Raw genomic sequence first — 8,948 nt, 5'->3', positions numbered from 1 at the left:
GAAATAACCAGTGAAAAACTTGTTTTTATCCATTTAGACACATTATGTAATCATAGTTATGTTAAAGGGAAAAATGGTGCTGATATATTTTTCAAGGCATGGTGTGAATGTCTTAATCGGGCCGTTCCCAAACCTCCACACTTAAGATATAATTCTGAATATAATCTTTTAGAAGAAATATCTGTACAAACACGACTGTGTAAGGTGTAATTTGTGTAACTGCACAGTGCAAACACTGAGGATGTGACCTGCAGTGGAAACTAACCTCATGACTGATAAGGGATTAGTGCTCCTGCCATATGGCACTGTATGAACTAATAACTAGGATAAAAACTGGTTGTCCCACCCTTGGCAACTTGAATTGTAATCAATCGTTTATGATAACTGGCTATAAATCTTTCATATCGTTGTGGAGGAATTTTGATCCACTCTTCTTTTCAGAATTGTGGTAACTCAGCCACACTGGATGGTTTTCAAGCATGAATGGGCTGTTTAAGATCCCAATTTTCATTCCAATGTGATAGAAACTCAGACTTTGACTAGGCCACTCCAAAACCTTAATTTTGTTTTTGTTTTACGCATTCAGAGGTGGACTTGCTGGTGTCTTTTGGATCACCCCCTAGATAACTGAAATTGAGTTTCAGGGCATGAACTGGTGGGTGGACATCGTCCTTTACGATTTATCGACAGAAATCAGAATTCTTGTTTCCATCAATTATGGCAGATAATCCAGTATCAGGTCCAACAAAGCAGCCCTAGATCATAACACTACCACCACCATGGTTGGCTGTTGGTGTAATGTTCGTTTATGAAAGTCTCGATCGTTGTGTCCTTGGGTGAGACACTTCACCCGTTACCTACTGGTGTTGATCAGAGGGCCCGGTGGTGCTAGTGTCTGGCAGCCTCGCCTCTGTCAGTGTGCCCCAGGGTGGCTGTGGATACAACGTAGCTTGCCATCACCAGTGTGAATGAGTGGATGACTGGTTGTGTAAAGCGCTTTGGGGTCCTTAGGGACTAGTAAAAGCACTATACAAATACAGGCCATTTACCATATTGCTCTTTGTGACCCTCGAGGCCAAACAACTCAAACATTTGCAAGGGGAGAACTCCCTCAGATGGTCTGATCTACTGCCATGCAGGGGCTGCGCTTTTAGATAAATGGACATTGTGAAGAAATTAAGGTAATTGTTAAAATGATTTATCCAGGAACTCTCTGGATTAGTCATACAGTCACTGTGTCTGGCAGTAATCAGACCTGGTTGTGGCTAGTGTAAAAACAATGTGGTTAATCACAGTTAATTCTTGACTCAACAAGGAAGGAAATTGTTTTTTCACACAGGACCAGGTAGGTTTGAATAACAAATATGAAAAACTAATACATCAGGAAAGGGGTAAATTCTTTTTCACAAAACTGCAAATTGCTTATACATTCTAAGTATTCCAAAGATGGAGATCTCTCAATTGATACTTAATAAAAGTGATCCTTTATAACTGATACTTTTGCATTTTATAATGTTAAATTGTAAACATTTGCACTATTTTACAGCAATTAGTTTAAGTTAGATCTGAATTAAAAGTAAGCCTCTTTTACTTCTGTTCCGTCATGAGGAGAACACTCAGGAGAAGACAAATGCTAGCTGCTGTTGGTAGCTTGAAAAACAACATCATCAGATCTTAAGAAGCTTTGTCTACAGTAATGACTTCAGCTAGGTCTTACAGGGAAGGATGCTCTTTCAGGTTAAAGAACAGAGGTAAATATCATAATACACTTTTTAAGACTAGATTAATCAATGCCTTAAGATAAAATAATTTTATACGTATTATTATTATTATTATTTTTTAATAAATGAAGCTATTCAAAACATGCAGGCCCGTGCTTCCAATGCCCTGGTGCAGATAGCCTTTCAATTGTACATATTAGTACTGAGATACTACATGTAATCCACTATAGATTGCACGCTCTAATCTACAAACTCTAATGAATAGCTGGTCACACCATCACACCTGATGCTGAGGTGATCCACAGGTACCACATGAGGGCAGTATAGGTTTGGTAATGTGTGCAGGACACCAGTAACACAAGGAGTAATGGTTTTTATGTGTAATATTTCAAACTGAAGCTCTTAAATGTTGTCATTTAAGTTCAGTCTCTAAGCTACACAATCTTCATCTAAAGTGTCTTGTGTTTGTTTTAGCACTAATTCCATGTAATTTCAAAATGAAATTTCTGATCTATCCCAAAACTGTGACTGAGTCTTTAAAGGTTTTGGGACAACACTGTAATCTGTGACTGTTTCAGTGCTTTACATACAAAATTTTAGCACATGAACCAAGTAAAATAAGGAGGTGTGAAAGGGGTGCTAATTAACTACCCTCTGATATTTAAATTAAATGTTTCTTGAGCAAAATATATTTTAGTCAAATAATGTTTACGTTCTCAGTTACCTTCAAATAATATTGGCAAAACAACTTTTACAAAACTAGGTCTCTTCATTCTGTAGGCTATAATAGATCAGCTGACTGAGCCTGATTGGCAGAGGGTAATTTGATTAACTTTAAGCCAAGTCATAATTTGACCCATTCCAATGAGCCAGAAGTTTCAAACTAGGTTGGTGCAGTCTTAAACTTTGTTTTACCTCCAAACCATACGGCCAGTATGGGTATCTCATAAATTAAAGCACCTTTGTGGATCTTCCCTCTACTGTAAATAGAAATTGACAGACTAACTTTCCATATGTTAGCTCGTATTCTGCAGATGTGACTTTGATCTCTGAGATTACAGTTGTTTAAGTTATAATTAAAAAAGCTGCTCTCTCATGTTTTGCAGCCAGCATGTATTGTGTTTTACTGTCATTTTATTGTCACTTATTGCAAATTTCAGGAGATTTTATGGCTTAAATTGCGTCTTTGGAGGGAAACTATGGGCACAGTTGGTCCGTGTCCAGTACTTTCTCCATTTGTTATGTAAAATATTCCTTATCCATCAGAGGCCCAAACTGCAGCAGAAGAGCTTTGAACTAAATGCTAACATCAGTTCACATAAAATCAAACTGAAATTTCCTTTTTTTGACACATAAAAGCAAAAAGAGACGTGAGCAACACTTAAATTCAAGGACAAAAGAGATTGGCAGTTCCATGTGCTATGTAAAGTGCCCAGTATTATATCTTAATCTTATTGCAGTCTTGAGGTAAAGGTCAGATTCTCCATTGAGTTTATTTAATTGACCTTTACAATCTAGTCGACCTTTGTTGGAGGGTTAGCTGCAGCTTTTTCCACTCAATGGCTGTCTTATCTCACAGCCAAAAGTAGTTTAAACTGATAAATATTCATCCTGAGCCGTTAGCTGGCCTGGGATTTCACCACAATTTCGGTATAATGTAACAAAAGAGCAATCAACCTCCACCGATATGGAAAACTCAAAGGTCAGATAATTTTTTTTCCATTCTGTTTTCAGCATTGATGTTGCCTCTGAAACCCTCTTTGAATAAATTTCAATTTGGAGTTAAAAAAATATTGAATCATTATGGTATTCAAATTGATCCTCCTCAAGGACTTGGATTTGGTGTTGTAAGTGTGACCGCTCCCCCAAAAGATATTGCAGGTCATCTGCAGACCTGATTTTTTCTGTTGTATAATAGTTATATTCTCTTTTTTTGATGCGGTAACTCCTTACAGAGAAAGCGAGCAGGAAACCAGCCTGGTCCAACCAATATGGTTTATATGTAGGGACTAAAAAGGTATTCCCAGTCCAAGCCATTTTTTTTTCCCTTGGAAGGGTTTTTCCCAAGTCTGTCAGATCTTAGCCTTTGAGTGATTTCTCCTCAACAGTAGATTCAAATAGACCTGGATGTTCTTTACATGGTCCGGCGGGCCATTGCTGGTGCTGTGATCGTTGTATGATATTCCCTAAACCTTTCTTCTGAAGTTCTGCTGTGACATCTAAGAAAAGTAAATAGTAGAGCAGGGCGATATGACCAAAAATATTTATCACGATATACATTTGAAAATTTGCGATAACGATATAACTGACGATATAATTGACACTAGATCACTTTACAACTCCATAACTTTATTAGTGCAAAAAAACCCCAACAATGTATTTTCACTTGAACAAGCAGCTGTTTTTTATGTGCATTAAAGTTATATAAAAATTTTACAGTGCAAATGCAAATCCTTGCTGACAGTTTAACCAAAAGGCATTTCCAGTGGAAATTGGCCGACATATCCTCAGCATAACCATGTATAATATCCACAAAACTTAAAAAGAGGTAATACACACACACAATAGACTATGTGCATGTTAGCATATGCCACTTCTGGTGCGAAAACTCCTGTGGGGAGCTTTGTTTCCGGTTTCCTATTCGCGCCTTGTTTACGGTCCAAAACAAGTTAAGCAAATGAATGAATCAAGCAGCGATTTACATTTCTATAGATGTCTTGAGCATTTACCCAGTATATCTGTAAATGATGTTCATCAACTTGTCGATATTTTTCCCCCGCGCCTCAGAGGAAAAGAGAAAAGGGATTCAAATGTTATATTTCTCAGTATCTGTAAACAGAGGTCCCTCGTTTATTGCGGGTGTTATGTTCTAAAAATAACCAAGTAGCCAATTTTATTTTTTGACGGTGCAAAACGTTTCGTGGACATCGTGGACATACAGTACTGCACTTCAGAGTCACACTGCTAGCGATCAATGCAGCGATTCTGCACTGTACAGGAGAGACGTCATGGAGGAGATCGTCTGCAGTGATCAGGGCGCAGGACACAATGTGATGTAAAAAAAATAAGCATGCAAACTTGCACTAAAAAATCCGCGAAACAGCGAGGTGAAAGGTGAACCGCGTTATAGCGAGGGACCACTGTAATTTTGAAGGTAAGTCACAACATACCCTTCGTAAATACTAATGTATAGAAACCGTTACCAGCAATCATTCATTTTTTGTGTGGCTTTTTTTCACGGTTTGTTAACATGCTGTGTAAGTGTGTACTTGACTAGCTGATATCGACATAACGGGGGAAACATCTGGTTTGACTATTGTTCACCTGTAATTTGAATGCTGAACATTTGCCTGTTTAAATCATAAGACCAGTATACAGAGATGTGCTTCTGAATGTGGACAATGTGTCTTCTGATTTTGTAATGCAGTTCTGCTTGTGTTGAGTGATGTAAACAACTGATTGATCTAAACTCTTTAAACGTCAAAATTGATCATTAGATTTTTTATGACACAACAGTGGTGAGTGTTCCCACCTTCTGCTCTTTGTAACTTAACGCGATCTTTCTCATTTTCGAGTTTTGGACATGATTTTGGAGTATATCTTCGCAGTAGTGACTGGCCGCAAAGTAAAGCTACTGGAAATGTACAACCCTACATCCGGTCTCAAACCATGAAGTTAGTATTTTCTCGTGCACAGGGTCTATACGGTAATATTGGTTTTGTCCAAATTCAAGGCTGCATCCTCCTGAGGACCCGGCCTTCGCGGTCTACGTGGGCCGGGTCCTCAGAAGGTCAGGTAGGCCTGAAGTAAACGGCTGGGGAAATTGGACGGTCTAGCCTTCTGATTAGCGTCACTGCTATCTCGGTGGAGTTTAATAAACTCAGCCGTCTGCTCCTTGCTATCTAAAACATAACAGGACACTGGCGTAAATTCTCGACTGTCTCATACTTCTGTTTAATCAGTTTTCTGTTTGACGTTTAGTCAGCTGTGTAAAAACCAAGGAGGAACCCACCAGGGGGATTAATAAAGTTTTATTTTATCTAATCTAATCTAATAACTTTAATCTCAGCCAAACCGATTTACTCACGAACAAACAAAACACTGAAAAAAGCCCAACAATAACATTTTTAGGTTGTCTAAGTGACTTATATATTACGTTTAACCTGAGTAGCGAAACTCCGCAGTGATCTGAAAATGATGTGCCGGGAGTTGTGCCGTTCTCGGCGGCATCAGTGACCATCGAGCTTCCGGCTAGCTATTGAGCTGGTGGGTAGCAGACGTCTCCGAAAACGTCGAAGCACTTTAGCAAATATGCGATATCTTGATAAACCGAGCAGATATTTGATGTTTACACAGCTACTTTCTCGCCTGAAAATATGTTAAAAGTTTATTTTGTGACCCAGAAAGATTAGTAAGAGTAATTCTAAAACTTAGTAACGGCTACCATTGTTGGAAACTGGAGTTTGGCTGGGCTGCGCTATGAATTCTGGGATATGGTAGGCGACGAAGGACACACCCGACCTATCCTTCAAATTCGGGGAAAAGGAGGACGCATTTGTCGGCTGCATTCGGAGGAGTCTACGAATTTGGACAGCCTTCGGCGCGTCGCTGTGACGTAATCGGTCTACAAATGCGGCCTCAGGAGGATGCAGCCCATGAATTTGGACACGACCATTATGTTGAAGCACAGTATGTATCACTCCGCGAGGCTCCTGCCTACGATAGCTGTAATGCTCCGACAATCCATTAAGCGGTGCAGGTTTGTAGCTTAGCAAAGTCGTACTAAAACATTTGACAGATTTTCGAGCACCGTGTACCACATAAAATCGCTTCGAGGTCAGTAAACACAACCAGAATTCATACATAAGGCACACGGGATTATAAGGGACACTGTCGATTTTCAGAAAAATCAAAGTGTGCCGTATTTTCCAAAAAACACGGTAATAACGACGGCCCGCTAGCATGCTCTACCAAAAATAGTGCTTTGTTGTGTATCTGACGGACGAAAGCTAAACCAGTTGCACACCACTGAAGTTGCAGCATTTTTACAAACCAATTCGGGTTCATCCGTTTCATTTAACAGTCCGCTTTCGCCCTCCTCATTCTCCGTTGCCGCCATGCTTTTTCCGCCATGTGTGTATGAAAACAAAGGCACTGCGCATGCGCGTTTTACCCATATTCTATTACCGTATGATATGGCTCAGCCCTAGTAAATAGTACATTTCCAGAAGACGCTAAAACCACTAGAGAATGTTTAAGAGAAGCTAATGTTGTAAATGTATTATTGTAGAGTCTTTACCTTACAATATAAAGAGCCTTGAGGCAACTGTTGTTGTGATTTGGCGTTATATAAATAAAATTGAATTGAACTAAATATGAACTTTCAGCAGACGTTTAAACTTCATGTACCAAGCAATTTTAGCAGTTAAGGCCAAACAAGGCTTTGAATATGCTTTTTTTTTTGCACACCCTACTGGCCTCATTTAAATGCACATCAACATACAGTTTCTCTGCCAATTAGGACCCACAATGGACCTCTGTATGTGCTTGTCTCCTCTGGTTAGCAATTTGCCCATGAACCCATCTGGGACGTGATGTCACATGAAATCCAAAAGGTTTCTCAGTGTTGTCCTCACACTGTACAGTAGATGGAGAGCTCCCTACTGCGTCATTTACTGTCATTAATGGTGATGGACACAATTGCTCATTTATCACAAGAAGTGGTGCAGTGTGTGTCTACAATGGCCTTCTCCATAGGGCCTCAGCCTTATTCACACACTGAAGATCCATTCTCACACTGATGATTAGACAGATGCAAGTCAGAGTTAATGTCTGATAGGTTTAACATGTTAGGAATGAGCTTCTGAACATGCTGCAGCTGTCTACACTCTAAAAAAATAATAATTTGAGTTTTTCTCCTGATTATACAACTCCATGTTTTTTTATAAGTGGAAAAGTGCAGTTAAACAAGGAAGGCCGACTTCAGCACAGAGCATTGCTGTGCAGGAGGAGTAGCAGGGGTGCTTAGAGATGATAATCGGTTATAGAGTTGTGAGGCTCCTAATTGTGCTTTCATAAGACGTTGCTGATTAATGGACTAGTTGACAGACATCCTGTGAATGTTGTCCACATGTGCACAGTCCACAGGGGTGCTGAAGAATCCACTTCAGCCTTCCAGCAGCATTGTGGAGACTCTTTTCTGAGAGGAGGAGAGCTAGAGAGGGAGGGGAGGGGAAAAAAGGAGTGGGAGCAGGGAAAAGAGAATGAAACTTGGAGGCTTTCGGCAGCGCTGTTGTAAAGGAGAGTGAATGAGAGCAGGGGCCGTGCAGCCAGCCACATGGGCAGTTCTCACTCGGAATAATGGGAGCCTTTCTGTGGCTCTTAACCCCCTTGTCGCATGCTGGGAACGGGCAGCCGTCCGCCCGCCGCTCACAACAGACACGCTCAGCCACGCTCACCCGCTGGATAATTGAATTTTACACCCAAGAAAGTCATCCCTTTCCCTGGTCATGTCCCCTGTTACACGTGGCCCTGACAGGAACTCTCCCAGGATCAACTTTTTATCCAATGAGAAAGTCTGATGAATATACTGAGAGGCAAGTTAGCAGTGTGATTCAGTGGACAGCTGAAAAATCCCAAATACTATTGGCTGGATTGCCATGAAATTTGGTAGTTTTAAGTGAAACAAATGGTCAATTGAGTGGTGGTACTTTTAGCTTATTTCTAACAGCCCCTTAACTATAAGTGGTTATAACAGTTAATAGTGTATGTTTCAGACCCTTGGTGCCAGTGTGAACAAGTTCCTTTAGATGAGGCAGAACTAAAAACTTTGAAAATGAGCTTTCTAATGTGTTTTATGTTGGAAAAGACTCAGCAAACTATCTCTGAACAAGTGGGCGTGGTACCTAAAATGAACTAAATTTAAAAATAGACTCAGGTGAGACTCAGTCTCTGTATTCCCTCCAACCCAGCTTAGTTCCTAATGCAGATTTTGTCACCTTTTGGAAGGGGACTTGTGTGTTACAGTCGGTAGAAACAAATGGCTGATATCACTGTGTATTTGGGACACTTCTTGCATGGTTGACAGACTGACTTGTAAGTTTGGTGACCATTTGAAACTGGGGTAGGAAACCTGTTTCTCTCCATCTTGGGCAAACAAATCCATTGTAACTCTTCAGCATATTATACTTGAAGAGGCCTCACTCCAGTACCACCTCACAGTGTTTT

The 8,948-nt window shown here is 40.2% G+C and overlaps 1 protein-coding gene across 1 annotated transcript in view; it reads left to right on the top strand.

Moving 5' to 3' along the window:
• LOC147310154 (uncharacterized) overlaps positions 1–8,948 on the top strand; it is a 91,309-nt gene that overhangs the window by 2,782 nt on the left and 79,579 nt on the right. The window lies entirely within an intron of this gene.

This window comes from Aulonocara sp. 'chitande type north' Nkhata Bay, linkage group LG17, assembly GCF_057382095.1.
Source record: "Aulonocara sp. 'chitande type north' Nkhata Bay isolate Kocher_YH1m ecotype deep benthic linkage group LG17, A_spYH_male_GT1.1, whole genome shotgun sequence".
NCBI classification, from domain to species: domain Eukaryota; kingdom Metazoa; phylum Chordata; class Actinopteri; order Cichliformes; family Cichlidae; genus Aulonocara; species Aulonocara sp. 'chitande type north' Nkhata Bay.
Note: the sequence above shows the minus strand (reverse complement) of the source record. Positions and strands in the feature narration are given on the sequence as shown.